This window comes from Nicotiana attenuata, chromosome 12, assembly GCF_001879085.1.
Source record: "Nicotiana attenuata strain UT chromosome 12, NIATTr2, whole genome shotgun sequence".
In the NCBI taxonomy this organism is placed as follows: domain Eukaryota; kingdom Viridiplantae; phylum Streptophyta; class Magnoliopsida; order Solanales; family Solanaceae; genus Nicotiana; species Nicotiana attenuata.
In genome coordinates this window covers 40,820,284-40,843,151 of record NC_032000.1, presented here as the reverse complement: position 1 = coordinate 40,843,151, position 22,868 = coordinate 40,820,284, and positions in this window count along the sequence as shown.

Here is a 22,868-nt window from a genome sequence, read left to right as displayed (position 1 = left end):
GAGGTAGGTAAGAAAGGAGATTTAATATATTAAGCATTTAAGTCGGAATCTACTCCTCATTCGAAGAGGAATGATCCTAAGGGGGGGAGAATGTAAGGCCCCGGAAATTTTCGCTAAGTAATTTAGGATTTCGTGGTGTCACGCAGGCTTATTATAATATTTTTATGTGCTATTAACATGGTTTACATCCATTGGATTTGGTAAATATGTGTATAAGTCTTATGGTAAGTAATTTGGGGTCCAAGGAAAGGCCTAAGTCTAAAAAAAATTGGAAAAGTCCATAATAGGCTAAAATTCCCAATGATCTTGCACTAGTCCATACTTTGAACGAGCATATCTAAACATCTATAAGGTTTTAGGTGGTGGATAACCTATCAAATGAAAGGTCTTCGAGTCTAGTTTCCAACGCTTCAAACCGCTCGTCATTTGGACATTCCTACACAAAGTTATGACAAAATTACCAAAGGCTGGAAAAAATGCGATCCTGTGTCAGATCTGCGATCTCAATGTCCATTATGCGGTCCGCATTTTTGATCTGCGGTCGCAAATCAGCTCGCGAATTGGGCCAGTGTAGCCCAGTTTTGGACGCCGATTTTGCGGTGCATTATGCGGCCAGCATTCGCGTTCTGCGGTCCATTCTCCTATAGCAGACTTGACATCGGAGGGTTAATTTTCTAATTTTTATAACCCGACCCCATTTTAATATATAGCCTTTGGGGCTTCATTTGGGGTCATTTTCTACTGATTTTTGAGAGGTGAGAGCATTTCTAGAGAGAGAAGGAGGAACCAAACATGTAAATCATCCAATCTTGCATCAACCTTCAAGAATCAAAGAGCCCAATCACAAGTTCTTCATCTAAGAGGTAAGATTCTATACCCTATGTTTTAATTTCGAGTTTGGAGTATAAGATAGGTTATTAAGGTATGATTCTTAGGTGTATTAATATTATATATACATGCATGTACAACTTAGGTTTATGGGAAGATTTCTTAACATAAATAAGTAATTATTTGGTCGGGGAATGAAGGAAAACCTTGAAAAAGAGATTTGAGATTAAGATGCTCAACTAGTATTTGATCAAATGCACAATGAGCTGAAACCATGAATACCGTTCTAATTTGTGTTCAATTTTATTATGTCTCAAAATAGATTGGAATTTCTAGAATTTCCGGAACGTTGTAGTAACTTAAAGAAAGCTTAAACGAGGTATGTACGGCTAACTTTAACTCTTGTAGAATCCCCTTGTTGTGACGAGCATACGGTATGTGTACCTTGTATGAAAATATGTGAATTGATTGCCTTAGTTGATTTCCATACCACCAAGTTATATGTGATCGTGAGAAGTGATTTGATGTGCCTATCTTTTTATGTGCAAAGTTTGTAAAAGCTTGAGGATGTCGACATGGAAGTATGTGTTTACTTATGTGAACTATTTGTGAATTCTTGTGATTAATGTGCCTTGAACATTGTTGGTTAAGTCTTACGATATGATGGTGCAAGTAAATGGAAACAAATCAAATGTGGGTGTGTGATTGTGAAAGTGTTATGTGGAAAGAACTGAGAAACAAATGATGGAAGGAAATCGTAAATGATGCACTTGGAACAACTGTGGTAATAACATATTTGGCTTGTTGTGGGTAATTATTATGGTGACTTAAATTGCATATGAGTTGTTGAATATGATGAAATGGTATTGATGGCTACGAAAATTCTTGTGAATTGTTGTGGTTGTTCTTTGAGAATTGTTGTTGTTGTGTGTTGTTTGTGACTTCTGATTGTTCGGTGGGATCGGGTTGCGCGCCGCAACACGAAGTAATAAGGTGTGGGTTGTGGTAATAAGGGTGGCCGAGGTAATAAGGGTGGCCGAGGTAATAAGGGTGGCCGAGGTAATAAGGGTGGAAAGTGATCGAAATCACTATTGAAATGAAAATATGAGAAAATTGTGAAATCATTGATGTGATAATGTTGAAGGGGAAAAGGAGAGATTGTGAAACTTGTTTGGCTTTGATTGTTTCTTTCACGTGCATTTGATCGTTGATTCTATTGATATCTGTTACTTGTGTGTTATTTGATTTTACTTGGGGTGAAGTTTGTTTATACATACCAGTACAATTCAAATGTACTGACGTCCCTTTTGCCGGGGGCGCTACATTCATGTTCTGATTGTAGGTGGTTCTATAGCAGGTACTCCAGTCCACCGACAGTAGCACCTTATCTATTTCCCGTCAGCTGTATTGGTGATCCCCTTTCCTCTCGGGGCCCTGTGTGGCTCATGCTGCTCTTCTTCCCGGAGTCTCATTTTGGTATTTGTGTAAGGTATAGCCGGAGCCTTATTGCCGGCATTTCCATATTATTCTTTAGTTGTAGTTAGAGGCTCCGTAGACAGGTTGTGGGTAGTGTCGGACATGGGAATTTAAAATAGAAGTATTGGTGTTTGGCAATGATGTATAAAACTTCTAATACCTTTAATATTGCGAATGAAGTTGCTAATGAAAATGAAGTGGAAATCGTTAATGATATGTTCATAGAATTTGGTTAATGGAGTCTATCTCCTATTTATTTACGAGTTAGATTGGGTAGAATGAGATCTAACAGGCTTGCTCGGTCGGGTTTACTCGGTTGAGCGCCGGTCGCGCTCCTCGAATTTTGGGGTGTGACAGCGGGGCAAAAAATAGCGGCCTATTCTGTTGTTAGGGCCGAGCTGAAGAAGGCCCTTTATCGTGCAGGCAATAGTAGGGAATATGAGAGATGCAGATCCCGGAGGGAGACCCTCAAAGAGATTCATGACAGAGGCTTCGATCTCTAGGCGGAGATTGGACATGCCCGGGGAACGGAGTTTGATGCCAAGTTTATGATATCTGATGATGAGGAGGAGGCCGATGGGCCATAGCTACCAAAAAAGGAAATAAAGAGAGAACAAATATTCCCTTCCTTCGTTGCTGTGTATGTACATATATAGATCTCACCATACGACGCAGGCCGAGATCGCGCTCTGTCATTGCCATGTAATAAGAAGGAGGAGGGAACTCCGCAACTTGTAATTTCTACATTTTTGCTTGCTGGAGTTTTCTTCAACGGACCGATTTAATCCCGGAGTAGCCTTTAGGCTTTCCTTTCTCGATGTATGCGGTAAAAATTAGAAGACTTGATTTTCGCTATCAAGACAATTCGAGAAGCCTCCCTCGAGACCCCGAGGATAGAAGGCTATGATCGAGTTGTTGACCTCTGCGCTCATCGAGGTCCAGATCGAAAGAAGCAGGGTTCGAGGTCAGGGGTAAGAGAAGATGACTCCGGAGCGCATGGCTACCCCTGACAGGGCCGATCTATCTGTAACCTACTAAGATGACGAGTGATAGGCCATCCCATCTTTCTACTCTTGTAAATAATATAAGCATACTTTATTGAGTCCCCTCGCCTATAAAAGGAAGACTCACCCCACCTTGTAAATGACTGGTGTTGCTCCACTTCTCGAATAAGCAATAATATCTCTCTCTCTCTCTCCCTCTCTCTCTCTCTTTCTCCTAAGTTAACTATGTTCTTCGACCCTAAGGTCTCCCTAACATTTTATTGTTCTTTGCCATTTAGCTCAAGATTGACGGTATAAAGCCTTGTATGCATATACTTATCTTTTATCCCCTTCCCGACCACTCTCGATAAGATTACCTTCAATAGGCCCGAGGTAGGCTCGTGGCCTGGTCCCGAGGTATTCACTGGCTTGTCCTAAGCCCAGGAACATCCCTTACTGGTTCGATTATTATTTTTGGCTAGCTCGATCTTTACTGTTTTTACTCCATGTTTAGCACTAATCACCCCTTCAAAGTAGCTCGGGAATACATCACGTATTTTTAGAATCCCATTTACAAATTTAATTGTTGTTACTATTTTCACGGTAAACACTCGACTACCTTTTGGTTTAGTCTCCGAATCGGGATCCGACTCGAGCTTAACTTACCCTTGAGCCCGTTCGGGCTGGCGATAATGGGTTTTATTTTTCTCCCTTGGGCGCTTGGCGATTTTTCGGGTCCAATCTCCGAGTCGCGTTGCGATTCGAGCCGTAATTGACCCTTTAGTCTTTTAAGAAGTTCTGGTTGGTGACAGTGGCATCGATGTCACGCTCATGGAAGTATTATGATTTTTGGGTCCAGTCTCCGAGTCGCGTTGCAACTCGAGCTGTAATTGACCCTTAAATTTCATTTGAGCTCTCGGCCAGCGGTGGTGGCCTTTCTATTGCTTGGTCATCGAGACCTTTTAGTATGAGGCCCAGAGGCTTTGCTTTGTTAACTATTTTGGATTCGGTCTCTGAATCGGGTTACGATTCGAGCTCACTTTAATTCTCAAGTTGTCAATTTTCAGGCTGGCGATAATAGCTCTTACGCTCTATGGTCGTAGAGACCTTTTGATGTGAGGCTCGGAGGCTTGCTTAGCCGGCGACAGTGATTTTTGAGCCGACGTGGTCGGGACTCGTTTTTTGCCTGTTGAGGGAAGCCTGTTTTTAACCGATTCTTTCCGAAGTAGATTCGGAGGATTTTTTAGCAATAGTCGGGCGTCCTCGAGTCGCATTTTTTGGGCTGAAGCAGCCATTTTGACAGGAGTCATGTGCGTTTGGCCGGGGCCATTTTTGATCCCGAGAAGCAGTTTTTAGGCGTCTACACCGAGGGTATGCCCTCTAGGGATTCTTACAAATGCGACGTATAGCCTAAAATGCGGGATTTTTCATGCATGTTGAGGTCTTACAGTTTGCCATGCCTATTGAGGTCTAACAGTGTACGGAGAATAGATCTGGTGTTGCCGATGCTGCTCGCTAGGGTCTTACAATTTCGGATTTTCCAGTATATGGTGATTGGCGATGATTTTCCGATTCGCCGAGTTTTGCTAATGCTTAAACATATCTTTTTGCAAACCCAGAGTTGCATTTGCGAGGGCTTCATGAGCCCTGAATTCCGACCCCGAGGTAGGGCGGATGCTGAATTGTTTCAAGTCTTCGAGTGTTTCGGGACGTATTTGATGGAGAGGCCTCTATCGGGAGTGTGCTGCAATTTGTTTCTTTTTGGAGAGCAAGGCGTTGGAGATATAATCTGATCCATTGATGCGATATACGTGATATCTTGCTGGCTCGACCGGTTCTCAGGACAAGTTGGGTTGCTTTGCTAATTTTCATGCTGCTTTATTCTTGATTAAGGGCCTTTCTCTTTTCTTATAAAAAGAAGGGGGGGGGGGGGTACTTTCGATTGCCTGATATAATAATACATGCTTTTGTCTTAGCGAGGTTTGGCTATATTGACCATTTTGGCCTGGTACATCATTTCCCCGCAAGGACCTTTGTTCAGCGCTCTCCCGAGTCTCGTGGATTTCAGGGGGAATGCTCCTAGCTGCTTTGAAAGAAGGCCGTAAGGATGGCTCCGAGCGATTTTGTGGAGTTTCTCTCCCGGTAACTTCGCGGGCGTTGCCTCATTAAAAACCTTGCCGGTAAAAACGCTTCTTCTTTTTGGGATAAAAAACTCGATCCAAGGAAAAGAGTGCAACGGGCGTGCCTTTTTAGGGAGGTCTCGACGTCTTTGGACAGTGCTAGTGTCTCGATATCTTCGGTCGAGTGCCTCCACGAGGGTTAATTTCTATCTTGAAAATAAAATAAAAGAAATGATGATACCTTGGGACGGGATACATAGTCGGTGCTCTGGAACTGACTTGTTTCGATCACCCGAGGCCGGGTATGCGATGCGGATTTCTATTATTTCATTTTGTCTAACCTGACCGGTGTTGAGACCTGATTCGCCCCTGGGCTTATTCGGAGGCGATGGTCCGGGGGCCGATAATGCGTCGTGTATTGCAAACATTTCCCTTGCCGCATGTTGCTCTTCGTAGACGGTTTTAATTCCTTCATTTGTCGGTAATTTTATCATCTGGTGAAGGGTGGTTTGTACTGCTCTCATGTAATGTATCCATGGTCGTCCGAACAAGGCGTTGTACCTCATGTCTCCCTCGATGACATGGAACTTGGTGTTTTGGGTTGTGCTGGCCACGATGATGGGTATGATGATCTCTCCTTTCATCATTCGCTCGCCATGTTAAACCTGTTGAGGACTCGAGTGGCGGGCACGATCCGTTCAGTCAACCCGAGCTGTTCTACCACCCTTGACCTGATAATATTGGTCGAGCTACTTGTTTCCACGAGTACACATTTTATCTACAAAGAATTTAAAAGGAAGCAAATTACCAGGGCGTCGTTGTGGGGTTGAGATAGGGCATCTATGTCTTCTTCACTGAAGGTAAGGGCGTCCTCGGGGATATATCCCCGAGTCCGTTTCTCCCTGGTGATGGATATTTTTGTTTTGCTCATCATGGGTTCCTGCGGGGTATCGGCGCCCCCCATGATCATGTGGACGACGTGTTGTGTTTCGTTTACTTCGTTCTTCATGGCTGCCTCCCTGTCCCGAAACTGATTTTTGGCCCGATCGCTGAGGAATTCCTGTAGGTGCCCTTTGCTGAGTAGCCGGGCTACTTCTTCTCGTAGTTGATGGAAATCCTCGGCCCGCTGGCCGTGTGTGCTGTGGAACTCGCACGTCAAGTTGTAATTTCTCTATGAAGGGTCCGACTACACTAGTCTGGGCCATTTTGCATCCCGGATTTTGCTGATAGCAAACACGATGTCTGATATGTCTATGCTGAAGTTGTATTCCGATAAGTAGGGTGCGTTGACTGGTGCCATGTTTCGGTCAAACCTGGTCCTGTTGATGATCCCCCGAGGATCCTATCCTCGATCCATCCTCTTATCATTGCAGGGGAGGTTATGCCTCGGGGCATTCCTTCTGCCTTCGAGGTACGGTTGATACCTTTCTTTGCTTGGCTTTGTCTCTTTTGCCTGGAGTCTGCTTGGGTATACTGAGCCCGACGGGGCCCGCACCTGGTCATCCTCTGCCCTGATCTTCGATTGGTACCGGTTGTGGATGTCTTACCAAATCACGACCGGGTACTCGATCAGATTTTGTTTTAGCTGTTTTGATGCCATGGAGCTCCGTTCGTTCAGGCCTTGGGTGAAGTCCTGCACCGCCCAATCATCGGAGACTGGCGGTAGCTCCATTCGCTACATCTGGAATCGGGACACGAATACCCCCCGCATCTCGTTCTCTCTCTGCATGATTTTGAAAACGTCAGACTTTCTTGTCGCTACTTTAATGGCTCCGGCGTGTGCTTTTACAAAAGAGTCCGCTAACATGACGAACGAATCTACGGAGTCGGGAGCCAGGTTATGGTACCACATCATGGCCCCCTTTGACAGTGTTTCTCCGAATTTTTTCAGCAGTACAGACTCAATCTCATCGCTCTTTATGTCGTTGCCTTTTACTGCACAAGTATATGCAGTAACATGTTCGTTGGGGTCGGAGGTGCCGTTGTACTTAGGGAGTTCCGGCATTCTGAACTTCTTCGGGATAGGTTTTGGGGCTGCTTCTTCGGGGAATGGCCTTTGAATTAATTTCTTCGAATCTAAACCCTTAAGGACCGGAGGAGCACCTGAGATCTGATCGACCATAGAGTATAGGTCTCGACCCTTTTATCGTTGGTTGCGATCATTTTTTCTCCCGATTCGGTCGTTTTGGTGAGGTCCTCGAGCATTTTTACGATGGCGGGGTCCGCCAATGACCCGTTGTTGCTTCATCTTTCGAGTACTCGTTCGACGGGGGGAGTTGTATCCGGTGCCACTGTACTGGGGCTCTTGGATGGCTCTGCAGCTGAGCAATGGCTAGTTGTTGTGCCTGCAACATTTCAAAGATGACATGAAGACTAACTTCATGTTCTTCCCGAGCTGGGGTCTTTTGCGCTTCCTGCTGGTCGTTGTGCCGTACGCACTTGTCGGTGTGAGAAGTTTCGTCTACTTGCTGAGCGTCCTGCGAATCTGTGTCCACTAGGATTTGTCCGGGAACGCTGTCAGGATTCTGTGGAGGTGCAACGGCGGCCGGGACAGCTACGCCGTTTTCCCCATGGTCTTCGAGGTTGTTGTTCTCAACTCTGTTTATCGAGCTGGACATTTTGACCTGCAATCAACGAGTTCTTGGGCAAGAAAAAGTGTGAAAGATATCGTGCGTTCGAGTGACGAAACTAACAAGAGAATAATCACTATTATTCTTAGCCCCACGGTGGGCGCCAAACTGTTTAACGTGAAAATGGTAACACCAATTAAGTTTATAAATGGGATTCTAAAAATACGTGATCTATTCCCGAGCTAGTTTGCAAGGGTGCTTAGTGCTAAAACGTGAAGTAAAGTGATAGAGATTGAGTTAACCAAAACAATAATCGAACCAGCATGGCGACGTTTCCCGGGCGCAAAGCAGGCCAGTAGGTACCTTGGAGCCGAGCTTCGAGCTTATCTCGCGCTTATCGAGGGTAGTCAGGAAGGGGATAACAAGCAAAGACATAGATAAGTAAAGCTCTATACTATCAATTTTGAGCAAAATAACAAAGAACGAACGAAGAAACAATAAAGTGCTTAAGACGACCTCGAAATGCGCTTATTTGACAAACCAAGAGAATAGCTATCAACCGATATGACTTAGAACCAGAGAGAGATTAGAGGAAGAGGGAGGGAGAATATTATTGCTCTTTTTAGTAAGAGAATTGGAGATGTTCTACAAGGTGTTGGTGACCCTTCTTTTATAGAAAAAGGGGCGTCCAAACTTTGTACGGAATACATAGTACAAAAGGAATGAGATGTGACAACCCGTTTTTCTTATGTCGTAGGAGGACTAGCGTCGAGCCGTTTGGACAAGTCTCATGGACCCTGGCTACATCCCTCGGGGGATATCTTCGCCCATCAGGGTCTTGGCCGATGCCCGATCCGGGCAAGGCGTCGGTAGATCTCGAGGGAAGCGACCGAACTGAGATCCCGTGCCTTCGGGATTTATTCTTCGAAGCATTACATCGAGGGAAAATCGGTCTCCTGATTTCCCCGCGCACAATGTTGAAATCTTAAATGTAATGGGTAACTGAAAATAAATAGATTAAAGTCAATTACCATGTATTTAGGATGAAAATCTCTTGGAAAAACTGTTTCTGTGGTGTTTAGGGTTGAGAGTTTGAAAAAAAGAGCTAAATCATGTTTTCCCCCTCTTTCGTCCAGGCGTAGATGTCGCAATTGCGACCTGGGGTTCGCAATTACGGACCTCGAAAATGCGAGAAAACCATCGCAATTTTGAAGGAATCCCAAATATGCTTTCATCGCATTTGCGATAAATTGATTGTAAATGCAAACTTTGACGTGTTGCAAAAGCGACCCACTGATCGCAAATGCGACCAATGTCTAGCAAATGTGAGACCTGCGCATCAACAAAAAATTGATCTCTCCTAAACTCTGTGAAACCCCCAGGGCTCCAAACCATACATGCGCACAAGTATTATAACATCATACGAACTTGCTCGTGCAATCCAAATACAAAACTAACACCAAAATCTACAAATCATATACCAAAACAAATGAAATTTTTGAAGAAACTTATGAACTTTTGATTTTTTAAACCGGATGTCTGATCACGTCATATCAGCTCCGTTTAGCACCAAAATTTACAGATAAGTCATTAATACTGAAATAAACCTATTCTAAGTTCCGAAACCGTAATCCGTATCCGGTAGAATTAGAGTCAACCTACGGTCAAACATAGAAATTCTTTAAACCTTTAAAACTCTAGTTTTCAACATATTATGTTAAATAGAGTTAGGGACTTCCAAATTAGATTCCTGGCATAAGACCAAGTCTCAAATCACAATACGAAACCACCGAGACCGTCAAAACATTGATCCGGGTCTGTTTGCTCATAACGTTGACCGAAGTCAACTTAAATGAGCTTTATAGCACGATTTCACATTTTCATCAATTTTCCTCATAATGTTTTTTAGAAAGGTACGGACTGCACACACTAGTCGAGGAAGGATAAATGGAGCTATTCAGGGTTTTGAAATACAGAAATGAGGGCTAAAACTGAAAATGACCTATCAGGTCATCACACTATATGTCTTTACTTGTTATAGATGCCTTATTTGTTAACTGTCAAATTGATACTTGTTTTGATTTATTCTTTTCTCAGTTAATATCTACGTACTTGCTATATGTTTATGCTTGTATTGATTTTATATATTTATTGCCTCATGTTTTTACTTGCCTTTATTTTTCTTATATTACTTGTTCCACTTTATTAAATTATATCTGATTATATGACTCTTTTATCTATTTCATTATTAATGAATGTTCTAGGTTTGTGAATAGGATGTACCGATTATTCTTTGTTAATACTAGTAGTTCCTTAATGTTCTTTACGCTTTAGTTCCTTTGTGTTGAGATTACAGAATTGGTTGAGTTGAGTTATGTATGTTAATGAGTTGATATTAGGAACGGGTTGCGTGCCAAATATAATTGAAATGAATTGATAATGGGATTGGGTTGCACGCCACAATAGATATTGATATGATATGGGGATCGGGTTGCACACCACAACAAATATTATGAAAAATATTGGGATCGGGTTGCACATTGAAGTGGAGTATAATATGCTATAATATTTGTAGTTGTAATGTTTATATTCCGGCACTGTGATGAACCAAAATCCAATTCAAGTCGTGATGGTGCCCAACACGGTAGTTAGGCAAGCCAACCCTAACAACAGGTGAGTTCCCAATTATTTTATTTAAACATTTCCAACATTTACTTTACTTATATTTAAACGAATCGATAATCAACAGTTTTATAAAAGTAGAAATGCAACCCCACAATAATAGTCTACAGTGTGTGCCAGGAACTATTGTCACAAGTACTAGGAAAACTAGTAAAATATATAAAATACAACTATCCTACTACCTGAAACAAAATAGGCAGCACATAACATCTACAAAAGAAGAGAACTCCAATATGCTGCTGAACAGCTCAGGAGGGCAGCTCACCGTGAATCTCGATCAGGAATCAGGAACGCGCGCCGGAGGGGTAACGAGATGCAAGTGCCTCAGATCTTATACAGTTAAGTGCAGAAGCTTAGTATGAGTACATAAATAACATGTACCCAGCAAGTATCCAGTCTAACCTCGAAGAAGTAGTGACGAGGGGTCGACTTGACACTTACTAAGGTCAGTATCAATAATACATAAGGCTTACTCTAAACATGGTTAGCATGAATATAATAACAAATCTTGTAAATCAAGGAGAAAACAATATATCACATTCAGTCATGTTATATAATAATTTGCACTTCAAAGCATTTAAATAGAGTAAAGAATGGGAAAATTCCACATAATAACATGCGCACATCATGCCGAGGTCATACGGCCCAGTGCAACATAAAAATGTCACTGCACTACCAGAGGGTTGAATGGCTCTAACCATAGATGCATCTATTTCTACCGAGGTGATTGGCCTGACTCACAATTAACAATTCTTATCAAGAAGGCACATAAAGGCACATTTATAGTCATGTAATTTCATACAAGTTCTCAAGTAAGTGCGTACATTCGTTTATATTTATTCCAAATCCCTAACATGTCCAATGTGATCTCATTAACAAGTAAGAACATAAACATATGCATGTATGGCATGATACCACTCCTAAACTACCCGGACAATTAGCATGATAGTAGCTATGCACGGACTCTCGTCACTACGTACGTACGTAGCCCCCCACAGACAATCCCATATATTTATTTAAATTCACCTAGGGGTTTAGTTCCCTCTTACGAGTTTAGAAAAGAGACTCACCTTGCTCCAAAGCTCACTTTCAATATCAAGAATGCGCTCAAACCCTCAATTCGGAGCCGAACGATCCAAAACTAATCAAATGGGGAAAGAACTAGTCAATACAAGCTCAAGAGTTCATATTCTAACCATTAAGATAATTTCCCAACCCTAAATACAAATTTCCTAAAATTCATTCCCGGGCCCACGTGTTCGGATTCCGGAAATTCTCGAGGGAAGTTGTTACACATAACCTAAGGATCAAGAATATGTGATTTTTACTTCATTCCATAACAAATTTCATGGTAAAATCTTTTCTTTTTATCAAAACTCTAGGTATTACTCTAATCCCACGATTTTCACTAATATTTGCGTGTTAATCTACCCATAAACCAAGTATTAAACTCACATTAAGTAGAAGTAACTTACCTTACAAATGCTAGGTTGAAATCCCTCTTTGGAAACTCCCAAATCGCCTAAACAATGAATGAAATGTGTCAAAAATGACATTCTCGTATTAAATGAAGGCACTACCTTCAGCGATTTCCGCACCAACGATTAGGGGACCGCACCTGCGGTCTCGCTTCTCCGAGGGAAGGTCCGCACCTGCGGAGTTGGGCTGCGTTGGCCGGGACCGCTTCTGCGGTCTGGGGGCAGCTCATGCGGTTCCGCTTATGTAGAAGAGGTGCTGCATCTGCTATTCTTGGGCTCCTCCCCTTGGCCGCTCCTACGAAGGCTTGACCGCTTCTGCGGTATCGCACCTGTGGCTGGCCAACCGCAGGTGCGGTTGTGATAGATGCCTGGAGCTTCATCTCATTCCAAAAACTTCTAACTCAACTCGAGCCTCGCTCGATTTATGCTCGGGGCCCCCGGGCCCTGTACGAACATACCGACAAGTTTGAAATCGTAAAACAGACTTGCTGGCACCCTCAGAACACCCGAAACAACACTAAATCTAAGAATCACCCCCTAAAACCAATTGAATCGAACTTATGAACTTCAAGTTCTTCAATTTACGTCAAATACGACGAAACATACTTTTACTACTCGGATTGACACCAAATTTTGCGTGCAAGTCTTAACTAACAATACGGAACTATTCTCGGTCTTGGAGTTCCGTTCGGACCTCGATAATACCAAAACCCTCTCCAAACAATGTATTTAAGAACTTTGAAATCCTTAAAGAATCAACTTTCACTATTAGGCTCCAAAACACTCCCAGTCATCCAAAACTCGAGCCGGACATATGCCCAAGTCCGAAATCATCATACGAACCTGTTGCAACCCTCAAATCAAGATTTTGAGGTCGTTTACCCAAAATTTTGATCGAAGTCAAACTTGGCCTTTTAAGCCAACCTTATGGAACTAAGTGTTCCGATTCCAACCCAAACTCCACCAAATCCCGAATCAACCATCCCTGCAAGTTATAAATCAGCAAAAGCAAGTACGAGAAGTCTTATTTAGGGTAACGAGGTTCAAGAAAGCAAAATGACCAGTCGGGTCATTACATTCTTCACCTCTTAAACAAACATTCGTCCTCGAACAAGTTTAGATTCATACCTAAAGTGCCAAATAAGCGTGGATATATGCTCCGGATGTCCTCCTCGGACTCCAATGTTGCCTCCTTGTTGGCCCCTCCATTGGACCTTTACCGCAGAAATACTCTTGGATCTCAATTGGCGATCGTGTCTAACAATAATGACAATTGGCTCTTCCTTATAACCCAAACTCTGATCCACCTTAATAGTACTGATGTCTAACACATGGGACAAGTCGGCGTGATACCTCTGAAGCATAGATACTTGAAAAACTGGATGAAGTCCGGAGAAGATGGGAGGTAAAGCAAGTTCATAAGAAACCTCCCCAACTCACCTCAGCACCTCAAATGGGCCAATAAACCTTGGGTTCAACATGACCTTCTTCCCAAATCTCATAATACACTTCATCGTGAGACTTTCAAAAGAACCTTTTCACCGACCATGGATGGTTCATCATGCGCCTTCTGATCCGCGTACCTCTTCTGTCTGGGCTGTGGTGTGCGAAGTCTCTCCTGAATCAACTTCACCTTTTCCAAGGCATCACTCACCAAGCTTGTACCATAGAACTTAGCCTCACCAGGCTCGAACCACCCGATATGAGAACGACATCGCCGACCATATAAAGCCTTAAATGGAGCCATCTCGATGCTGGACTGATAGTTGTTATTGTAAGAAAACTCACCAAAGGCAAGAACTAATCCCACTATCCTCCAAAGTCAATCACACATGCTCTAAGCATGTCCTCCAAAAATCTGAACTATCCGCTGTCCGTCAGTATGAGAATGGAATGTTGTGCTAAGCTTTACACGGGTCCCCAACTCACTCTAAACAGCTCTCCAGAAATGTGAAGTGAACTGAGGGCCTCTATCTAATATGATAGAAACAGGCACACCATGCAACCAGACAATTTCTCAAAGGTAGATCTCAGCCAACCTCTCTGAAGTATAAGTAGTCACCACTGGAATGAAGTGTGCCGACTTTGTCAACCTGTCAACAATGACCTAAACTGCGTCAAACTTTTGCAATGTCCACGGTAACCCAATTACAAAGTCCATAGTAATGCGCTCCCATTTCCACTCAGGTATGGGCATTTGCTGAAGGAGGCCATTGGACCTCAGGTACTCATGCTTAACCTGCTAGCAATTCAAGCGTCTAGCCACGTACTCAACTATGTCTTTCTTCATTCGCTGCCAGCAATAATGCTGCCTCAGGTCACGATACATCTTTGTAGAACCTGAATGAATAGAATACCACAAACTTTGTGCCTTCTCCAGGATTCTCCCTCTCAAACCATCGACATTAGGAACACATAGGCAACCCTGGAGTCACAGAATACCATCCTCGCCAATAGAAACCTCCTTGGCACTACCCTGTAGCACCGTCTCTCTGAGAACTTCTAGTTGCGGATCATTGAACTACCGAGCCTTGATCTGCCCCAATAATAAAGACAGAGCAACAAAAGATGCGAGAACCCGCCTAAGCTCTAAAATGTCCAACCTCACAAGTGTGTTACCCAAGGATTGAATGTGCAAATCTAATTGCCTCTCCGCCACTGAAATGAATGCCAAGCTACCCATACACTCTGATTTCCTACTCAAGGCATCCGCGACCATATTTGCCTTGCCCGGATGATAAAGAATGGCGATGTTATAATCCTTTAGTAACTCCAGCCATCTACGCTGCCTCAAATTGAGATCCCTCTATATGAACAAATGCTGCAAGCTGTGATGATCAGTGTAAACCTCACATGACACCCCGTACAGATAATGCCTCCATATCTTAAAAGCATGAACAATCGCTGCTAACTCCAGGTTGTGCATAGGGTAACTCTTCCCATGTTTCTTCAGCAGATGTGAAGCATATGCAATAACTCGCCCATCCTGCATTAACACACATCCCAAGCCGATGCATGAAGCGTCACAATAAACTGCATACATCCCTGAACTAGAAGGCAACACAAGAACCAGTGTTGTAGTCAAAGCTATCTTGAGCTTATGAAAGACCGTCTCACAATCATCCGACCAACAGAAAGGAGCACCCTTCCGGGTCAATCTAGTCAGAGGTGATGCAATGGACGAAATGTTCAACTGGCGGTAATCAATGCACATCCGCATGGTCCCATCTTTCTTCTTCACAAACAATACTGGTGCACCCCAAGGTGACACACTCGGTCTAACAAACCCCTTTGCTAACAACTCCTGAGGCTGCTCTTTCAACTCCTTCAACTCTTTTGGAGCCATACGGTAGGCTGGGTACCTGGAGCCAAATCAATGAAGAAATCAATATCACGATCCGGCAGCATGCCAGGAAGGCCAGAAGGAAACGCATCGGTGAACTCCCTGACTACTGGAATTGAATCAATCATCGGGGAGTCTGCGGTGGTGTCCCAAACATAGGTTAGATAAGCCAAACACCCCTTCTCGACCGTATATCGAGCCTTTAGAAAAGAGATCACCCGACTAGATGTACTAACTGAGGGACCCTTCAACTCCGAACTTGGAAACTCTCGCAATGCTAAAGTAACAGTCTTGGCATGGCAATCTAGGACAACGTGGTGTGGGGATAACCAATCCGTGCGTAGGATGACCTAAAAGCTAGTCATATCAAGCAAAAAGAGGTCTGCTCTAGTATCGAAACCACAGAATTTGACCACACAGGACCGGTAGATCCAATCCACAACAACAAAATTGCCTACAGGATTGGTTACATAAACGGGAGTACCCAAGGACTCGCGATGAATATCAGGAAGATGAGCAAACAGAGACGATACATATGAAAAGGTAGACCATGGACCAAATAGCAATGAAGCATCCTTACCACAAATAGAAATAATACATGTGATAATGGTATTTGAGGCCAATGCATCTGGTCAGGCGAGAAAAGCATCAAATCTGGCAGGAGCGCCGGTTAGCGGGCCTCTATCAGATTGAGGAGCAGATGGCTGACCTCTCTCTGCCTAGCCTCTACCTCTAGGACGGCCCCTACTAGTATGTCCCCCACCTCTGGGCAGCTGGGCAACCAGTGCTGTAATCATGGGCTGCTAACTCTGCTGTGCTGCCTTACCTTGAAACCTGGGGCAATATCTCCTCATATGACCAAGGTCCCCGCACTCAAAACAACCCTGCGGTGTGGCGATTTGTTGCCCTAATGTCTTGCCCTGGTGGCCTGTACAGCTACTGGAAGAAGCCCGAATAGCGGGTGGATGGTATGAACTCTCCTTTATAGCACTAAAATAGGAACCAGAAGAACCCTGGGGGCCTGAGTACCCACTAGAAGAACCCTGAATAGTTGGCGGGCGGTAAGAACTCTCTAGTATGGCACTGAAATATGGGCGTGCTGGAGCACCTCAAGGAGGTGGTGGTGCTAAATATTGGGGCACCTAATAGGCTCACCCCACCCAAATTGACCTCTGCCCCTAGTCGGGGCACCTTTGAACTCTCTAAAGAATCTAGCCCTCTTGTCCTGCTGCATTTTGTCCCTACCTCTTAGACGGCAGCCCTCAATCCTCCAAGAAATCTCCACCACTAGCTGATAAGAAGTCCCCTTCTCCACATCTCGGGCAATGTTGGCCCTAATGCCAGAATACAACCCTGCAACGAACCTCTGCACCCTCTCTGCGTTAGTAGGAAGTATCATCAGTGCATGGTGGGATAACTCGAAAAACCTTGCCTCGTAGTCGGTCACTAACATCTGACCCTGCTCAAGCTGCTCAAGCGGATAACACAGCTCTTCCCTCTCAGAGGGTGGAATATACCTGTCCCTGAATAGCTTTGTGAATTGACCTCAAATGATGGGAGGAGAACCTGCTGGCCGGTCCAGAACATAAGACTGCCACCATCTACGGGCCTTGCTCTCCAGCTGGAATGTAGTGAAGTCAACCCCATGAGACTCCAATCCTCATGTTGTGCAATCTGTTCCTACACCTATCAATGAAATCCCGAGCATCCTCATGACGCTCACCACCGAAGATAGCAGGGTGTTTCCTATTCCATCGGTCCAATAACTTCACAGATCACCGTCCGCAACCGGTCTGGGCTCGAGTACCACTCCAGCAATTGGCTGAGCCCCATTCTTGGGTGGTGTACTCGGAGTCTGATACATTACAGCTGCATGACCACGAGCCTCAGTAGTAGGGTTTGTGCTCCCCGTCCCGCTTGAGATATAGCTGGGTCCGCTGGAAATAAACCAGCTTGAGTCATTGTATCCATTAGCCCCAACATATGGCCCATGTCCTCCTGGAAATCAAGTGTCGTGATGAAGTCCGCCATGGTAGGCTCAGCTGCGAGAACCTCACCCTGCTCCTCAATGATAGGATCCCACGCAGGATCCGCCGGTGGTGCAATTGGGACAGCCCTAGGACGCCCTCATTCCCTACCTCGGGTCAGGGCCCTCCCTCGGCCTCTACCTCAGCCTCTAGCAACGCGAGGAGCAGCTCCTCCTGGGTCAGGAACGTCTACAGTGAGCTTCCTCACCATCTGTGAGAGAATAGAAAAGGGAAATTTAGTATACCATCAACTACACGATAGAAGATGAATAAATAATAGTTTCCTAACACCCTATAGCCTGTTGGATATAATTACAGACGTCTCCCTACCGATTCACAAGACTCTATTAGGTTTGCCTATGACTTGTGTGACCTACGTGAACCTAGCTCTCTGATACTATGTTGTCACGACCCAAATTCCAGTTCAGGTCGTGATGGCGCCCAACACCGTGGTTAGGCAAGCCAACCCTAACAACTAGTGAGTTTCCAATTATTTTATTTAAAGATTTCCACCATTTACTTAACTTATATTCAAACCAATCGATATCAACAATTTTATAACAGTAGAAATGCAACCCCAAAATAATAGTCTATAGTGTATGCTAGGATCTAGTGTCACAAGTACTAGAGCAACTAGTAGAATATACAAAATATTACTATCCTACTGCGTTAAACATAATAGACAGTACATAACATCAACAAAAAAAGAGAACTACGGTATGCTGCTGAACGGCTCAGGAGGGCAGCTCACCGTGAGATCTCTGTCAGGAATTAGGAACGCGCGCCAGAGGGGTAACTAGATGCACCTGCCTCAGATCCTGTATAGATAAGTACATAAACAACATGTACCCGTCAAGTATTCAGCCTAACCTCGAAGAAATAGTGACAAGGGGTCGATTTGACATTTACTAAGGTCAATATCAATAATATAAGGCTTACTCTAAGCATGGTTAGCATGCATATAATAACAAATCTCAGAAGTCAAGGAGAAAACAATATGTCACATTCAGTCATGTTATATAATAGTTTGCACTTCAAAGCATTTAAACAGAGTAAAGCATGGGCAAATTCCACATAATAACATGCACACATCATGCCGGGGTTGTACGGCCCGGTCCAAAATAAAGATAACTATACATTGCCGGAAGGTCAGACGACTCGAATTATAGATGCATCTGTTTCTACCGAGGCGGTCGGCCTGATGCACAATTAACAATTGTTATTAAGAAGGCACATAAAGGCGCACATTCGTTTATATATTTTTCAAATCCTTAACATGTCCTATGTGATCTTATTAACAAGTAAGTATATAAGCATCTGCAAGTATGGCATGATACGAGTCCAAAATTACCCAGACAATTAGCATGATAGTAGCTACGCACGGACTCTCGTCACCACGTACGTACGTAGCCCCCCACATACAATCACATACATTTATTTAAAATTCACCTAGGGGTTTAGTTACCTCTTACGAGGCTAGAAAGGAGACTCACCTTGCTCCAAAGCTCACATCCAATATCAAGAACGTGCTCAAACCGTCAATTCGGGGCCGAACGATCCAAAACTAATCAAATGGGGCAAGAACTAGTCAATACAAGCTCAAGAGTTCATATTACAACTATTAAGATAATTTCCCAACCCTAAATACATGTTTCCTAAAATCTATCCCCGGGCCCACGTGTTTGAATTTCGGGAATTCTCGAGGGAAGTTGCTATCCATAACATAAGGATCAAGAATATATGATTTATACTTCATTTCATAATAAATTTCGTGGTAAAATCTTGTTTTTATCAAAACCCTAGGTTTTACTCTTATCTCATGATTTTCACTAAATTTTGTATGTTAATCTACCCATAACCCAAGTATTAAACTCACATTAAATAGAAGTAACTTACCTTACAAATGATAGGTTGAAATCCCTCTTTGGAAGCTCCCAAATCGCCCAAATAATGAATGTAATGTGTCAAAACAGACACATTCCCGTATTAAATAAAGGCACTGCCGTCAGCGATCTCCGCACATGCGGTATCGCTTCTACGAAGGAAGGCTCGCACCTGCGGAGTTGGGCTGGGTCGGCTGTGTCACGCCTCGAAATCGAGGGGCATGACCGGCACTCAACCGAGCAAGCCCGACTGAACAAGCCTATTAGATTTCATTCTACCTAAAATTAATTTGTTAATAATAAGGAGGTGAACTCCATAAATCCTACTTTATGAGAATTACATTGACATTTTTATCTTTTTCTTTCATTATCATTTCAATCATACTAACCAAGTTATTACAATTAATAGATACGAAGGAAATATTCTGCCAATAACAACATATCTAGTTCAAATTTTCAATACCCGGCACCACTGACAACCTGTCTACGAACCTCTAAATACAACTGAAGAGTAACATGTAAATGCCGGCAAAAAGGCTCCCGCTATACATTAAAATACAAAGTACATGATAAAATATGGTACATGACCCTGAAATGAAGTGGGGCTCACCAAGTCAACTGAAAGGGAGATGCGTCACTAGCTGCGGCAAACACTGCCTGCTATGGAACCACCTGCATCCATTTAAAGACGTAGCACCCCCAGAAAAAAAGGACGTTAGTGCCCTCGAATAGCACTAGTATGTATAACTAAACACCATCTCATTAGAAATAACAACCATACAAGAACAAAGAAATCATATAAAAGGAATCACATAGCTTTCACATAATTTCCATAGCTTTAGTTTGGGGCATTTAATATTCTTCATCATCATTCACAATACCATTCCTTAGCGGAGTCCGATCACGACCCGATCGCCTAGGTTGCCTCATTTGCGACATGTACCTCAATCACAATCTCATTCTCACTTTCCAGAATTCAATATTAGCACAATACCACCATGTGTGCGGCATGGCGTCCGATCATGCCCCGATCGGCTAGGCCGCCTTACCAAGGCGTTGTTCCTTTCTCATTAATCATCTCATTTCAGTCTTTATTTCACATATATCAATTCATAGGCCCTTAGGGCCACAATTATCACATCATACTTGGCACTAGGCCACACTTCGTAACTCACATTCCACATCACTTTCACTTTCAAAATCAAACTTGAAATTTAGGATAATGGGCACATACAAGAGCAATTCAAGTTATAAGCATAGAGAGGAATTCTCATGATTCAGCATTATAATCATATTTACCGTGAAAATGGTAACAACAATTAAATTTGTAAATGGGATTCTAAAAATACGTGATCTATTCCCGAGCTAGTTTGTAAGGGTGATGAATGCTAAACATGGAGTAAAACAGTAAAGATCAAGCTAACCAAAATAACAATCGAACCAGTAAGGGGGCGTTCCCGGGCTTAGAACAAGCCAGTAGATACCTCGAGCCTACCTCGGGCCTATCAGAGGTAATCTTATCAAGGGTAGTCGGGAAGGGGATAACATATAAGTATGTGTATACAAGGCTTTATACCGTCAATCTTGAGCAAAATGACGAAGAACAAACGAAGAACAATAAAATGCTAGGGCGACCTTGGGTTCGAAGAACACAGTTAACTTAGAAGAAAGAGATAGAGAGAGATATTATTGCTTATTGGAGAAGTGGAGCAACATTAGTCCCGTACAACATGGGGTGAGTCCCCCTTATATAGGAGAGGGGACTTGGTAAAAGTATGCATATATTATTTACAAGAGTAGAAAGATGGGACGGCCTATCGCACGTCATCTCAGTAGGTCACAAATAGACCGGTCCTGTCAGGTGTAGCCATGTGCTTCGGAGACATCTTCTCTCACCCTTACCTCGAGCCTTGCTTCCTTTGATTTGGACCTCGATGAGCCCTGAGGCCGAGAACTTGATCATGGCCTTCTATCCTCGGGGTCTCGAGGAAGGCTTCCAAAATCGTCTTGATAGTGAATCAAGTCTCTGATTTTCCACGTACAAATAGTCTCCGCGTTTCTCATGACGAAGTGATGGGAAACGATTCTGACGCTCGACTCCTCGATCTTCCTTTGGCGATGCTATAATGGAGATTCAGATCGCGGTGCAATCCTTCGTAACCATTGGCGTGTCTTATAGATCCCTGCTCGACATCATGTCGTTTCCGCTCCTCGAGGCAAAAGTGCTGCTGTTGGTTCATTTTTTCAAGGACGTAGTAATTATACCCGTCGGTCAATCATTCAGAGCATCGATGACCCTGTTGTTTCCCCCTATAAATGAGGGCGTTTTGTGGCATTACATCTTTCGTCTCAACAATTCTGTTGATACATTTTGGTTATTCCTTCCCATCGTCTTCTTTTGTCTTTGATTATAATGATGGGAGCTTTCTATCTTGAGGCTATTTGGAGGGGGTCTTCCCGGCCATGTCGAAGCCTTCTGTCGGGGTCTACCTTCATCGAACGTAAACATGTATGTTGGCCGCTACTGCTATCGTCGGCTCGGGAGGCGATGGATGGAGAGTTGGTTTCACCTTTGCTTAGATGGTTGTTCTGATTATGCACCACTGCTCACTCTTCTACCTGGGCCTGGTGTGGCACTTCATTCCTAGGGCTCTTCTTTCCCAGAGGATAAAGTGGCACCGCCTACTATTGAGATGGCGGCCTGCCGAATCTTCAATCTTTGGCTTTGGCGGACCATGTCTCTTTTCTCTGCCTCCTCTGCATCCCCTTCTTTTCCTTCCCTGCATCTTCCCCGATGGAGATCTCATAGGGGATCGAGCTGGAAACCTATGGGAGGTGGAGGTCGAAGGAGTCACCCTCGAGGATACGTGCTCGAGGGTGGGGCGCCCGGGCATGCTGATACCGGAGATGAACTCTCGAGGGCGGATCGGGTGCCCAGGTTTCATCACATGTACATCCTTCCGCTCCCTAGATTTAGGCGTAGATTCTTTTAAGCCTTTGTACCTTGTATGTAATCACCCTCCAGGGCTTTGTAATCGAATGTTGTAACCCCTCGGCGGTTTTTGTACTTTGTAAACTTCATAAATGAGAAATGAACTTTGTTGACCTCTGCTTTGGAATTTGCTCTATTTCCTTACGCTTTCATGCCCATCGAGGCTCTTCAAATGCCATTCCTTTGTGTTGCTGATCGGCGATATTAATTTTGGATGTGAGCGTTTGCTTTGATTTTTCGCCGATTGATATGGGCTCATTTCGATCCCATTGTCGTCTCTCGGGACAACCTTGGGTCGATCTGATGGGCTGGTGCTCGTAAGGGTCTCTCGAGTTATTCGGAGATCGTGCATTGGGTTCCGGGGCCTCCGGGGGCACTGCTCCGGATGTAGGTCGTCTTCGGGTACCCCGGAGATCTTATTGATCTGGGCGTAGATGGTCCTTTTGGGCTGCATGAGATAGATTTCTGCTTCTCCTTTGGTGCTTG